This window comes from Mugil cephalus, chromosome 5, assembly GCF_022458985.1.
Source record: "Mugil cephalus isolate CIBA_MC_2020 chromosome 5, CIBA_Mcephalus_1.1, whole genome shotgun sequence".
Classification (NCBI taxonomy): domain Eukaryota; kingdom Metazoa; phylum Chordata; class Actinopteri; order Mugiliformes; family Mugilidae; genus Mugil; species Mugil cephalus.
Genome location: NC_061774.1, coordinates 6,469,012 through 6,483,120, shown reverse-complemented (window position 1 = coordinate 6,483,120; position 14,109 = coordinate 6,469,012). Strand labels below are relative to the sequence as shown.

Genomic DNA, 14,109 nt, shown 5'->3' with positions numbered 1-14,109 from the left:
CAGATGCTTCACTCCTCCACTCCTGTTTTCTGCAGTAAGAACCCCGCCCTTAAGAAAGCCTCTACTACACATGTACAGCACACATTCCTTCACCATGCTGCGCAACCTCATCTGTCAACCCTGAACATCACACCACACTAAGAGCAGCTTCTTCATCCAGCACAACATTTTAAACCAGGACAAATAATCCATAAGTTCTCTCTGTTATCCACTTAAACGTGTCCCAGCCACCGCCGCCACTGAAAAGGTTAAAGTGTTTAACCCTCCTGATAAATGTCTCCTCTTGGAAATGTCATTTCTTCCCTAAATGGAGCCTTGTAATGTGCCTTTGAAGACTTGTCGCGTCTTAGCACGTTTCCCACAGCTAAGACTCTCTTCCAACAAGGAGTGTGTTTTAAAGTAGACGTCTCAAAACCATGCATTCATGTGCTCGTAGTTTGCACTGTATTTGGGTGCAAAGTTTGAATATGATTGTTTATAACAATCTTACAACCATCCTCAAACTCTTTCAGTCTCCTCATTAGTCGGCCCTGCTCTCTGTTGTTGTGTAATGTATTTTCACAGGTGCATTGTCTCCCAGGTGTTTTGTGCTGTCTGTATTATATTGTTTGTCTGTGCATTGTTTCTCGTTCTTGCAACGTTTGCTCTGTTTGTAATGTTTTGTATTGTCTGCAAAAGATTGCACGTGCACACTTCATGCCCTGTCCTTTGTATTGTACTTAGTCCTATGTCATCTCACTATAGACTGCATATGCTATACTTGGCTGAAATGATAATCAAAACCTCAAAAGACAGAATGAAATGGACAAAAGTGGAATATCCATTCATTGTTTCTTCATCAAGCTAAAGACAACAGAGAAGATATGTAAACATATATGGACATAACAGTAGAGTATGAATAAAGCATGAATGAGTAATTACCCAGATATTTAGAGCACACCACCTTTGTTTTGAATGTCAGATTACTGGAATGAATGTTCCCTCCATCCAAAAGGAAGCTTTTAAAACATCACTTCACCTGATCTCTGATCTCTGTCCCTGCCTTCAGGAAATGGACTGTATCTACATTAGCTCAGGCCACAGTGACTTGATTAGCCTCATTATATTCAGAATACACATCATTAAAAAGATCCCTTTGTGTGTCGCAGTTTGCTGATTTGAGAAGCAAATGTATGAGGCTACAGCAAATGACTTGAAATAAATGCTGAAATGGCCCAAATTTATACGATTAAAGCATCAAAAATACTCGTTAACGCTATAAATAAATAAATGTCTGCTGCTGAAAATGTGTCAGGCATGTGAAAGACTTTTTATTATTATTTAACAATATTGTTTTGCCTGAATGAGGATAATTATACTCAACATCAAGTGTGAAGAAACCAGTGGGAATTTTCTTTTCTGTGACACAGATACATGAAAGCATATTAACTCTCGTGCAACCACATGTTCGGGGGCATCAGCTCCTCTCCTGCAATGTGACAGTTAAGACTGGTGGATGCACTGGAAGGCAGATTACACATAATACCAGACAGAAATTCATTCACTGTGTGCATTCATGCTTCAGTGCTGCCGTAACATAGCATTATTTCTTAATAATAGGTATTTGTTTAATACCACACTTACAATATTAGTTCTATGGTAAATCCTCTGTCAAGATGTCATCTTTCATCATACTCCGGTCAGTGTGTTGTCATGTTATCACCACCTTCAGCCATGAAAGAGAATCCTCTTTAATAGTATTAAACTGTGTCATCTTGAACAGCATGTTTGTATTCCAGTGTACAACACAAAGCATCCTATGGGCATAGAAACTCTTCCTGAGCCCTGACACTTTTGGCCTTGACCCCTAGCCCTTTCCACTGCTCCGACCCCCCCAGCCTCCCCCGATTCCTCTCTTCTCACACCCTTTAAAAATTTATATGCATGATCTTCAAGCAGTGTTTACATGGTGAATGGTGAAGGACACATACCTGAGTCTTTAAAGGAAGAACAAGGAAGGAAGAAAAACAAAAAGGAAGGCAGGAGGATCTCTTTGCATTAAAGTAAATATAATGAAAGGTCATTATTTGCAAATGTATACATTATGTGTTCATATGTAACCCTGCTAAAATCCCTATCCATAAAAATAACTCATGAATAGTTTGTTTATCTTTGGTTAAAACTGTTAAAAGTGACAAAATAACATTTCATAAAAGAGTAAAAATGTAATAAATAATTTAAAATTTTTAAAAAGACACAAAGGTGCATTGTTAACTATTTCATTTTATTTTGAAAAGCTCATGGTGATGGAAAGGTGTAATCTTGATCCTTGATTGGTTAAGGTGTATGATTGATGAGTGAGTAGCTGAGTACGAAGAGTATCAGGGCCACCCATGAGAAAAAAAAATTAGGAGGTTGTTTTTTTTTTCTATCGTGCACTTTGAGAAAAAGTTGAAATTTTGAGAAATAAGTCGAAAGTAGAAAGTAGGTCCTTAAACCGACAGTACGGTACGTGTATGTGACCATGTCCTATGCCAGGAAGTCACATGCAGCCAAAACACAAACACTGCTCATGGTACACTCCCTGTAGGTCACAACAAGCGCACAGTTTATCCATCCTGCCAAAGACCTCGTGTTCGCCATGAGTACAGATGGTACCGCCAGTTTGTATAAACTGTGTGCGCTTGTTGCGACTTCCCTGACCACAGTGCGTCTGTGCCCGGCTTTGGGACTCTGTGGGCGGATACAGACACGCTCATGAGCCTTGGAGTTTGCATCTCTCCCTCAGCCGACAAGGCAATAGTGTGTGACAATATCCAGGCCACTGTTAGCATGCAACCTTCCAATACAATATATCACCAATAAAACTGAAAAAATAATCAAAATACAATTACAAATTTGTAAAATTAATTATTAATTAAGCCCCAATACTCTTCCCTGACCATACACATGGTCAGGGCCTGACATTAACAACCTGCTAGTGTTGAATCTTTTGAGTGAACAAACTGAATGGAATCACTTCACAAACTGATTCATTCTTTTCTCAGTTAAGTTGAACAGAGCTCAGGTGCGAGCATGTGGCCTTCGCGTGCATTCTCTGACTCGTGACTCTTTGTGAATTTTTGGCCAATGGCGCAGCTAGCAGGCAGATAGCGCCGGGGGACGGTGTGTGTGTACGTGTGCGGAGGTGGGGGGTGGAATCACTACATCTGGGTTCTCTGCTTCCTCCTCAGTGAAGCCAGGCAGTGCGTTTACATGCATGTGAGAAAAAACAAAACAAATTATTGCCTTAATCGGACTATAACTGGAGAACTTAAGTGCATGTAAACATGTTGCTCTGACTAAAATTGGACAACCGCTGCGCTGGCGTGTGATCCCAGAACAAAAGCATCCAAGAAAGCCGGATACAAAAGTAGAAGGTAAACAGAGCAGGCGGAAGAAGCAACAAGATGGCAGAAGCTCCGAGAAATGTACATTTTTGAAAAGATGATGAGACTGCCGTCATGCTTAACTTACTTAAAGAGTTGAACATTTTGCGTTATATAGACAGGAGGAATACAAGAAATGGAGACCTATTCAAAAAAGTTGTGGAACAGATGAAGGATTCTGGCTTTGCACAAACCCCAGAACAGACACGCATTCCCTGGAAGCATTTAAAGAAAACATAATACCAAGTGAGGGAAAAAAAAAAAAAAAACGGTAGAATGACCACAATCCGGTTGCTTGTCCGTTTGGGAAGGCTCTAGAGGAGCTGCTCGTGCCCTGACCTTTGTCCCAAGTTGACTGCCACACCATGGACATCAGACTTGAGAGTCCATTAGGTGAGTTGGAAACAAGAAGCCAGCGTTAGCATTTGTCAATTCTAGCTATATGGAGTAACACTGGTCCATTTGTTGTGGCCATTGAGGGATCAACGGATATGAGCAGACCTCAAACTCCACATTTACCAAGTGAGTTCACTTGTATTATAGCAGTATAACACACCAAGTGACTGTGCCTGCATGATTTGGTTTTAACTTGTTTCATAGCCTAGGACCCAATAATATAAGCAATTGCAACTCATGCGTGAATTCTTCTTGCAGGACCATCACAAAGGACAGCAGGAAGGAGACGTCATGTTGCCAGCATAGACAGTGTGTTAGAGCGGATGGAAGTGATTCAGGCAACATGGACGCAGCAACTCCACCAAAGCCAGAAAAGGAAAGGGAGGAACGCCTGGTTAACATTATACTGGACTGTAATTCCAGGATGGTCACTGCAGTGATGGAGGGAATCAGAAGCATTCAGTGCTTACTGACGCCACCAAACAGACACATGGGGTATGGTGACCAGGGACGAGGGAACTATACCCCTTCTTACCATAATATGTAGGGACTCATTTGCTCAGATTCCAGCACACCGTTGTAATGTAGCATTGTTTGCTGTGCAAAAGTACTTAAAGTGTATAATTTTTTTATGTACGTTTTCTTTTCTTTTTTTTACATAGTGTTTGCTGTGCAAGTGTTTCAGTACTTCATTTTTGATATACATTTTAGTTGTTTTTTATTTTATATTCTTAAGTTTGTAAATAAATACTAAAGAGCACAGTACATTACTTTAAACTATACACAACCAAATTGTCCTCAAAATCAGACACAAAATTATAAAGGGACACGCCACGCCTTGGCATAGTATTGAGTACCACTTCTGTGCAGATTTTTTGCAGACTTTAGTAGCTACTTTGCACAAAGTAATTGCCCTATCCGCTGGCTTTTGTCTTTTGGATGATATGAATAGCTTTCTGGTCGGACTGGAATGCATGCTTTACATTGTCCTCTCTTTGTAAAGATCTGAAATAGCAATGACAAACGCTAAAAGAGACGATTAGACCTTTTTGTCCTGGCTTTATTGAACAAAAAACTTGCCCATGAAACAGGTATGACATAGATTGGCTAAAACAGTGCCACAGAGACACATCCACCCATCCACTCACACAAGCACACACACATTCACATACACCAGCGCCAGTTGCACTGGGAGCAACTGGGGGTTCAGTATCTTGCTCAAGGACACTTCGGCATATGGCACACTCAGGGGATCGAACCGCTAACCCTTCGGTTCATGGACAATCCGCTCTACCTACTGAGCCATAGCCGCCGGCTGGTAGGTTGTGTTGAAGACTGAGAATGTGTAGTGGAAGTTCTTTTGAGTAGGACTCTCCAGCATGACTTTAGTTTTCCGAAGGCTTTTTCCACCGTGGTCCTTGCAGAGCTCAGACAGACATTAAATGACTCTTGTTGTCGATCAGACTGGATGAATGGGTGTATCCTTTGATGAGTCAGTCCATGAGATGGTAGGCTGGGTCTCCAAGAAGAAAGAGCCTGCCTAAAGTGCCATTTATGTCCTGTGGCTCCTACAAAAAGTAAGAGAGAAGGCTACGGTTAAGATGATAACTACAGAAATACACACAAAATAATAATATGTGGTTAAATCAACATTTGCCATGCAACAACACTTTATGTACTGAAATGAAATGCTATTAGGACATCACTAACCGTTCAACAGTTCATGTGCCTGGCCTAATAACGCTGACTGGCGTAGTACATTCGCGTTGTGGGTTCCATCGATGCACCCCGTGACTTCTGGCATGCTGAACTTCTGCTGGAACCGGCTTGCAAAGGCACAAGCTTCTTCCACAGTTGGCTCTTTTATGAGGTTGTGCCCAACTGAGAACACCATTCCTTCACAGAAACAGTAGACTGGCCAGTTTGTAAAGAACAATGGTGGTTCTCATCTTGAGTGGGATTGGTGTCCGTGTAGCCTGGGTGCTCAAAACACTTTCAATCAGTCCACACAATTTTTTGAATGATCTGCGCGTCACTCGGAAATTGTCTCTCCATTCTGTGTCTGAGAACCCTTTCATAAGGACCCTCTCCCACCAGTCTGTGCATGTAGCCCGCATCCAACAAGAACGAGAGGTCTGGGACAGTAACAACGGCACCAGGCGTAGCATTGTAGACATGCTATTGTTGAAGCCCTCTAACAGCATACGCCCTTCTTGTCTGCCTTTTGAAGTCACCATGACCACGAGTATAGCGCGCATCTCTGCACTATAAGTACCGCTTACACTACGTATGAGATTAAAGAAAGCTGCAGTTATTCATCTTGTTGTTGTTTGCAATGCCAGTCTGCCGCATGAACGACCTGCTGAAAAATTACACTTAGTGCCACCTAGTGTTGAAGAGGAAGACGTGTTTCCGTCAGTTATCCGATTTTCTCCATTGCATGTAAACTGGGACAAGGACTGCGTTCATAAATTAAAATTTTGAGCATAGCTCGATTAAGCTCTGCATGTAAACGCACTGAGGGATACACTCTCATAACTTCTGTTTATCCACGTTAACGGTTAATGTTGAGTCAGTCCACATGAAAACAAATGCACACACGCAGTCCCCTTTATTTTAAGAGACTTAGGAACACTTAAAGTAATGAGTGGACGACACAGAAGAGCGAGTGAGATTTACCGGTGAGTGTGGCAAGCTGCAGGAGCAGTGACATGCAGGGGGTGGTATCGAGAAGATTTTAATGTAGGCTGCAGAACTCTTGTTTATGGTATTTTCTCGATTTTGATACAGTATATATTTTGCAATAAACTAAATGAGACCCATTTTTAATTTTGATTGAATTTAAGTTGATATTTCATTCATATCTTAAAATGTACAGAGTTTACAAACACTATTTTGATTTTCATTTATTTTCCTGCTTTAGTAATTTCTTGTTTTCATTTCAATGCAGTAAAACACAGTTGACAACCAGACAGTCACATAGGCTACAGTTGTTTATCTGAAAGGCTGGAAATGCATACTCTTAGTGTTGGGTCTTCAGCCTTTATTGCACCAAATGGAGCAATATATTTAGTGATTGAGGAGAATGATCCAGTCAATGAACTGACTTGGAACTTTGGAAAACAACTAGCCACAGTGGCTGGTGAACAACTTTTTTGTCGAAATTTCTACTTTTTCCTCAAGTGCATGATGGAGAAAAAAAAAAAAGAAAAGAAGTTGTCTAATTTTGTTTCTCACGGATGGCCCTAATACTATAACGTATGTGAGAGTGGTAATGGAATGAAACCGCGACAGAGACACCTGGGGCGAGTGTACTAATTCTACTGAGAGAAAGTTGTACAGTATGTAGTTTTTAGTATCTAGCGACTGTCTCCTCGACATTATGGAAGTGGATATTTGAGCTACACGTGCTTCATGTGCCATCGGGGATGTTTCTGCTCTAACGTTCTACAGTAGCTGCGCATGGTTTAGCCTAGCCTAGCTTCAGAGCTAAGTTCGAGTGTGCAATAAGCATTCGCTAGCACAGGGAACGGACTTTTTAGCCGCTAAGTAGCTAAATCGGCTTCTGCTATTGGCTGTACCTTATTGCTTCAACGCGTGGCTGTGAAGAGTCATTCGGATCGCTGCCAGTGTGTGTGACTCACTATCGTCGGGACGTTGTCGCGGCCTGAGAGAGACTCCATCGGCCTGTAGACACACATCTATGGCTCCGCCGCGCTGAACCAGGTAAATCGCCGCTTTTTGCAGTTGATCTACACTTGAGATAACACGTTTCCCTGTGCTGTTCGTGGATCGTTTGGATAAAAACTGGATTTCCTTGCACTCCGACATCACAGTGTAAGGCCTGCAACGGGGTTATTTTGCTTTTGCTGGCTGTGTGTGCGAAGTGTGGACCCTGTGGAGTTGTTGTACTGTTGTGTAACCAGAAGTTAACCAGAAGGTTGAATTGAGCTATTTAAAAGGTTTTTAGGCTGGAGGAGTTTTTGGAACTTGGGAAGTATTTTATTTTACCTACAAGGTATATTTTTGTTAAACGGCAAATATTTTTGATAACTGAACCTGTTTTTTTTTTGTTTTGTTTTTTTTGAGAAATGTATTTTTGTTTTTCTAAAACTGGGTGTTGTGATATTTACTTGGTCTTGTGTCATTGAGTTGAAAGGTGAGCTTACAATCTACTGTCATTTAAGTTAATCATAAATATTATTTGGTTTTATGAGGGAAATATTAAAGAAACACAAATCAACATTACAACATTAAATTAGAGTCAGATATATTGTTGAGAGAAGTGGGCTACACATATATACAATTATATGTGTAGCGACCCTGCATTAATGTTGTGTTATATTGTTCAAGAAAATCCCAAAAACAAAAATCAAAGAAAGAATCATGGATGTGGCGCGGCGACAAAGAGCGAGGGAAGGATGAGGTAACATTAACAACGCGACAGAGCCAGAACTAAACAAAATAAAACAGGAAATACAAAACATGGCACAAAAAAAAAGACAGAACTATGACAGTCAAATCTCATGAAGACAGCAGATCTGGAAAAAACATCCCCATGCACAGAAACGAGTGGCCTAGTAGCAGTAGAAATAGCATGAAATAGCACAGAACACTCTTACTAGCCTTTCTTCATTAATGCCGTTTAATGCTGCTATTTACATTATACATATATCACAGTATAGTGATATTAACAATTAATAAAACAGTGGCAAGATTAGCAGGCAACAAACAACAGTCATTAAACAAAATAACAAAAATTCACATTTTGGACATTTTATCAATAAATATTTACGTAAGGAACTATACTAAACGCATAATAACTATATACATATCTTAGTCATGCTACTTTGGCATCCATGGATAACTTCAGATGTTCAAGAATCATCTGAAGTGAATCAAAGATGTTTTGAAGCAGTATAGAGTTTCCCTCTGCACTGAGATGCACCCTATCCCCACAAGTGTTTCAGTTTTATGTCCCCGTGGTGGATGGACATTATGTTGTTTTCTGAACCAAATCCAGACATCGCTCTATTAATCCACCTGGTCCACATGGTCCTCTCCAGTCCATAGCCGGATCAGGCTGCATGACCACTCCACTCCCAGCGGGGGACAGGAGGATCAGTGACCCGGGAAGATGCCGTTGGACCTTCAGTACATCCTCCTTCATCGTTTCAAGTAGGCGAACTGGTGTGCCCCCTCCCCCCCAAACACACCAATGTTATTTCCACCCAGGTGTATTATCAAAATGTCTGGGGGAGCAACACCGGAGGCTATCTTGGACTGAATCACTGGGAGTAAGTGGGCCCATCTCCTGCCTCCTCTGCCATCCCAGGCCACTGTGCAGGGCGGCGTGAAGTTTAAGTCCAGGCCCTGGGTTTGTACATATTTGCGTAGCCTGGCAATTATGGAACTGCTGATTTTCCATACAGCTGATTTGCGTATTGGCGAGTTTCTGTCCAACCAGAAAAAGATGAATTGATCTGCAAACACACAGTCAGACTGTCATTCTACTGTTAATTACATTAAACATGGAGCTAAGCTAGTGTACAGTTATTCACACACCATGAAACCACATGAGTCAATGGTAAGCAATGTTACCCCACATAGAGTAATAGAGGAATTTCCACATTTCCACATAGAGGAAATAGTAAGTAAGTGAGTAATTTCATAATACCTTCATATCATTGTCACGCAGGAAAAAATCACAAATGTAGTGTTACTGCTTCATCATGTTAAAAAGGTTCATCAAACAGATAGTAGGGCTGGACGATTAATCGAATTTTGATCGTGATGTCGATTTTGGCTTCTCACGATCATAAAAAGACTGTAGTCAAAAAAAAACGATTATTGTGCCGTGCGACGTATTTGCAAGTTCCTGTGCTGTAAAAGTACTGCGAACGCACCTCTGTCACCTGCAGCTGCAGCAAGCGTGTGACGTGTGGTGTGACGTGTGTGGATCAATTGTGGAACGAGTGATTGACAACACGGCAGAAAGCCAGCCTGAGCCTTTAGTTGAATAGAAAGGTAGGACAACTTCGGTCATTTGGAGACATTTTGGATTCAAATTGTCGGATGTGGAGCAGAAGGAGATTGTTTGCAAAGTTTGTTGCACCGTCGTGTCTGCACCCCAAACCATTTTAAGTTCTGCCATAAAGTGGTCTATGACATAGTATTGAAGGAGCAAAAGACCCAAAAAAGCGCATCAACTTCAGCCACCGCAACACAGTCCTCCACTGAAAACACTCTTTACAATGCCACTCCATATCCCACCGGCTCCCGGCGACATGGTAGTCGACATGGAAAATATTTAAAACTGAGTTTTGGTGGTTCAATAAATACTTTTTTTTTTTTGAAGTCGATGAATAATCGTGTTTATTAATCGTGTTTATTAATCGTGATTTCAATATCAATCAAAATAATCGTGACTATTATTTTTTTCCATAATTGTCCAGCTGTGCCCCTGACCCTGTTTTGTAAAGAGAGAACAATTTCTGTTCGATTAATTAGACTAACATTAAACCTAAAGCATTTGGCAGAGGATGGTGTCCATCTAAATGATAAGAGGAACACATTATTCTTAGGCCACATCTATTATCTCTTCAGATGACACTCTAGCAGTGAAGGTAGTCACAGTCACAGTCATATGATGTATTTCTGTCATTTTTATAGTTATTATCAAAATCGTTTTTTAGATAATTGTTGATTGCACAAAATCTTGAAAAAATATATACATTTTTAACATTTTATTGTGTATCTGTTGTTGTGTGTTAAGCAGCGGATGCTAGATATGTGACCTAGCCTAGGCCGCTTTAATGCACGCGCTTACCTGGGCTGAAGCCCAGGGGCCTATCGATGAGCTGGCAAAGTCACATAGTTTTGTCACTTGTCAGATTTTCTGTCAGTCACAAATACTGCTGGCTGCTGATTGATCCAAATTAACCCTTCACTAAGACCCGCCCCCCAGCCCCTGCTCCCCTTGGTTACTGTTACTACGTGTACTAAGCCTCTAGTGACAGTTGGAAAATGATGGGGAAAAAGAAATTTGAGAGTGGTGCGCATAAAAGAAAAGTGGTTCGCGAGAAAGAATCTAGGGAAAAGGAGTTACTGAAGAGCATCCCAAAGCTCACAGGATTCTTTAAACAACCTGCCACGGATGATGGTGGACCCACAAAAACCTAAGTATCTCACTCACTGGAGGCAGAAGACGAGGCGGGGCTCGCGCAGCAGGTAGAAGTAACGGGAGAGGAAAAGAGAAAAGGAGCGGAGGCTGAGGAAGAGGGTGAAGAGGAGAAGATGGAGAAGGAGGAAGAGTAGGCAACAAGCAGTGACCCGGGCCTCTGGGGAAACAATATTTACCGGCAGTTGCGCGCTTACTGTGCGAAATCGGAACGAAGGCGTGTCAAAATAAAAGTGCCAACTTCTGTGCATCGGAGCGCATATACAAACACCACAGAAGATTTTTCTCAAGAACATATTTCAACCGCAAACTGACTCAGATCAAGCATGCAACAAGAGAGAGTCAGTAACATTGCACTTATGTCCATTGAGCATAACACCCGTCATGATTTGGATTTCAAGGATATAATAACCAGGGCATTCTCTGCAAAGAAGACCAGACGAAAGCACTTCTAAAAGGACAATGCTCGGCCCTCTGCAGGTTTTCAGTTGTTGTGGACGGCTGCTAATTGTTTAAAAAAGAATGTTGAAAAGTTTAGATATCAGTTTTATCTTGTGGAACACAGCATTAAAGGCTATGTTACTATCCATAGTGCTGAGTGTGTGTGCAAGTGTGTGTCTGTGTGCTTGTGTGTTTATGCATTCACCAAAGCCAGTAGAAGCTCATTTTGTTCTGATGGTGTTTTTCAAACTTTCACCCATCTTGGTTTTAAATAACTAGCATAAGTTCTTATGTATTGCTTTTATACAAAGTGCTTTTTGTGTTTCTGTAGGTTAATTACTGAAGGTATGCTGGTGTTTTCTGGCTAAAGAAGCAAAACTCACAGTTGTATGTGTTAATGTGTACGTAGATTGGGACGATGGAGTAGGGCCTACAAAACCTCTCAGCCCTCATCCTAGCCTATACCTGTTAGTCTTGCCACTGTCACGTTTCAATCAGTTCTATTGCATTCACGCTCATTAGGCCTTTTATACAAGCAAATATTAAAGTAATACATACAAATAAATCACCAGTCATGATCATTTTAATAGCAAAGATGACAAAATGAACATATTCAGGATTATGCAAAATGAATACCCCAGGGTTGCAGTAAAGAATCAAAATTCTTAGTCTAGATTAAAGATCCAGTTCTTCATTTCATGTAGAACATTTGGGTCACCTTGAGGAAAACTGTACACAGACAAATACACATCATAGTAATCTGTGTTAAATGTACAGAATGTGTATGTGAACAGAGTATTATTATAAATATTCACAATTATTATCTAAGGTTAGATGATCGTCTAACTTCAACCACTAAGATATAACCTCATTTCAAGTCCTACACTAACGTTACATGTGGATGTATACTGTAATACATATTAATATTAATGTTTGAATATAGGTTGAATATAGGGTGATCAAATTTCAATAATGAAATCAGTTTAGATAAAGATGAAAAGAAGAATTAAATGTTGTGTTTTATTTGAATATATGTATTCATATGTGTGAATTGTCAATAGCAGTGTAACCGGGGGGGCAAGCTGTAGATAATATACATATATATTGAACTGTATTCAGACAAAAAAGCAAAGAACCTATGTGCAAAAATTAATAAAATAAAATTGAAATGATTCACACTCGTGCCTTCATGTAAATTGTGGCTAATATGTATGAAAACACTTATTATACTTATGTATACTTAGTATACACTTAAACAAGAGATTCATATAAATAAAAAATTAATAAGTATAGTCTACATGGCATGAAATGTGAAATGAAATTCCCTCTGTAAGTATGTTCATTTGTACATTTTTTCAAATAACACAATTGATGGAAAACAAAGAATTCCCTCTGCAGCCAAACAAATGTACCCTCTAGAAAGAGACTCAATAGGTCCCAAAAACATCTCAGAATGACTTGCAGCCATCGTATATTGGCTGAGAACAGCACAGATAGCAGGTGAGTGCACAGTCCACCTTGTGTGACATAAAGGCCTGATGGACACTGCTGTCCCCCTTTAGCTGCTGCAATGGCTTTAAACATGTCTTTAAGTTTGCCAGACTGCCCAAAAAATGTGCCAAGGTCATGTGTCCAGTCAAGTGCATTTCGCACAACATTGGGGGCTGAGCAAACTTCTTGTGTGACTAAATTGACACTGTGTTCCACAATGTACATATGGTGCTAGTGACTGTGTTTTCCAGTCATATTTGAAGCCCCATCGTATGCCTGACCTCTGAGGCTCGATATTGGTAAATTCAGCCTCAGCAGAACATCCAAAATGATCTTGGCAAGGGTTTCACCTGTTGTACAAGTTGTTTCATTCAACCCTATGAAGTCTTAGTGCACCAACAAATCAACGTCAACATAACATGGGCACAGTGCCTCCTGCTCAACACCAGAGACATCCCATGTTCCATCCATAATAATGGAATATTGCAACACTGGTAAGGACCAGATGTCATCTGCAATTTGCCTGATAAATGATTAACTCGTCAAATTTATCTGCTCATTTCGACAGTCCCTATATGTATGCATGCCTCTCTTTCCAGATAACCCCCATGTGAATGTCTGATCTTCTTCAGCTTTGTATTTTAAAAGCTGGTCAGGGTTACTTTGATGATGTTCATGACCCCTAAAGGACAATCCCTGCCTCGCCAGAAACATCTCAGCTCCTATTATTTTTTACAGGCTAGCTCTGTTTTCTGCTGACTGTGTACTGACTGCAATGCTCAGCTGTGTAGTAACAGGCCTGGTTTCATATGCAGCAGTTGTAACAGCCACTTTGTGACCCTCTCATTTTTCATGCATTGAAAATTTTTCAAGTCCTTTTGAAATAGTACTGACAAAAGCTGGGTCTATATTCTTGTCTTGTGCTGGTTTCCCTGTCTTAAAGTATTTTGAGCAGTGAAAACACAGAACACCCTCAGTACCCATACTACCATGTAGCCAGGGATACTTCTCATACCATGCTTTCTGGAATGTCAGTGTCTGCTCTTTGAGCACTTGTTTTCGCAAAACTTTAGGGTCAGGTTGATTTGGCCTTATATATTGCATCATCATGTCACAGTCCTCTCCCTCTGTGTCACCTTTTGTCCCTCCTTGTTCTCTCCCTGCTTCTTCTGTCTGTCTTCTTCATGCTGTCTT

At 40.7% G+C, this 14,109-nt stretch overlaps 1 long non-coding RNA gene across 2 annotated transcripts; it reads right to left on the bottom strand.

The window, feature by feature from the left end:
- Positions 1 to 5,094: 5,094 nt before the first annotated feature.
- On the bottom strand, positions 5,095 to 7,973 carry LOC125008329. Of its 2 annotated transcripts, none has more exons than XR_007112875.1 (3): positions 7,385 to 7,973; positions 5,514 to 5,779; positions 5,095 to 5,371 (listed from the first exon to the last, which is right to left on the bottom strand). It is a non-coding gene; the product is annotated as an uncharacterized LOC125008329 (long non-coding RNA). The 2 variants fall into 2 exon arrangements; XR_007112874.1 differs by having other exon boundaries at positions 7,448 to 7,973.
- Positions 7,974 to 14,109: the final 6,136 nt, after the last annotated feature.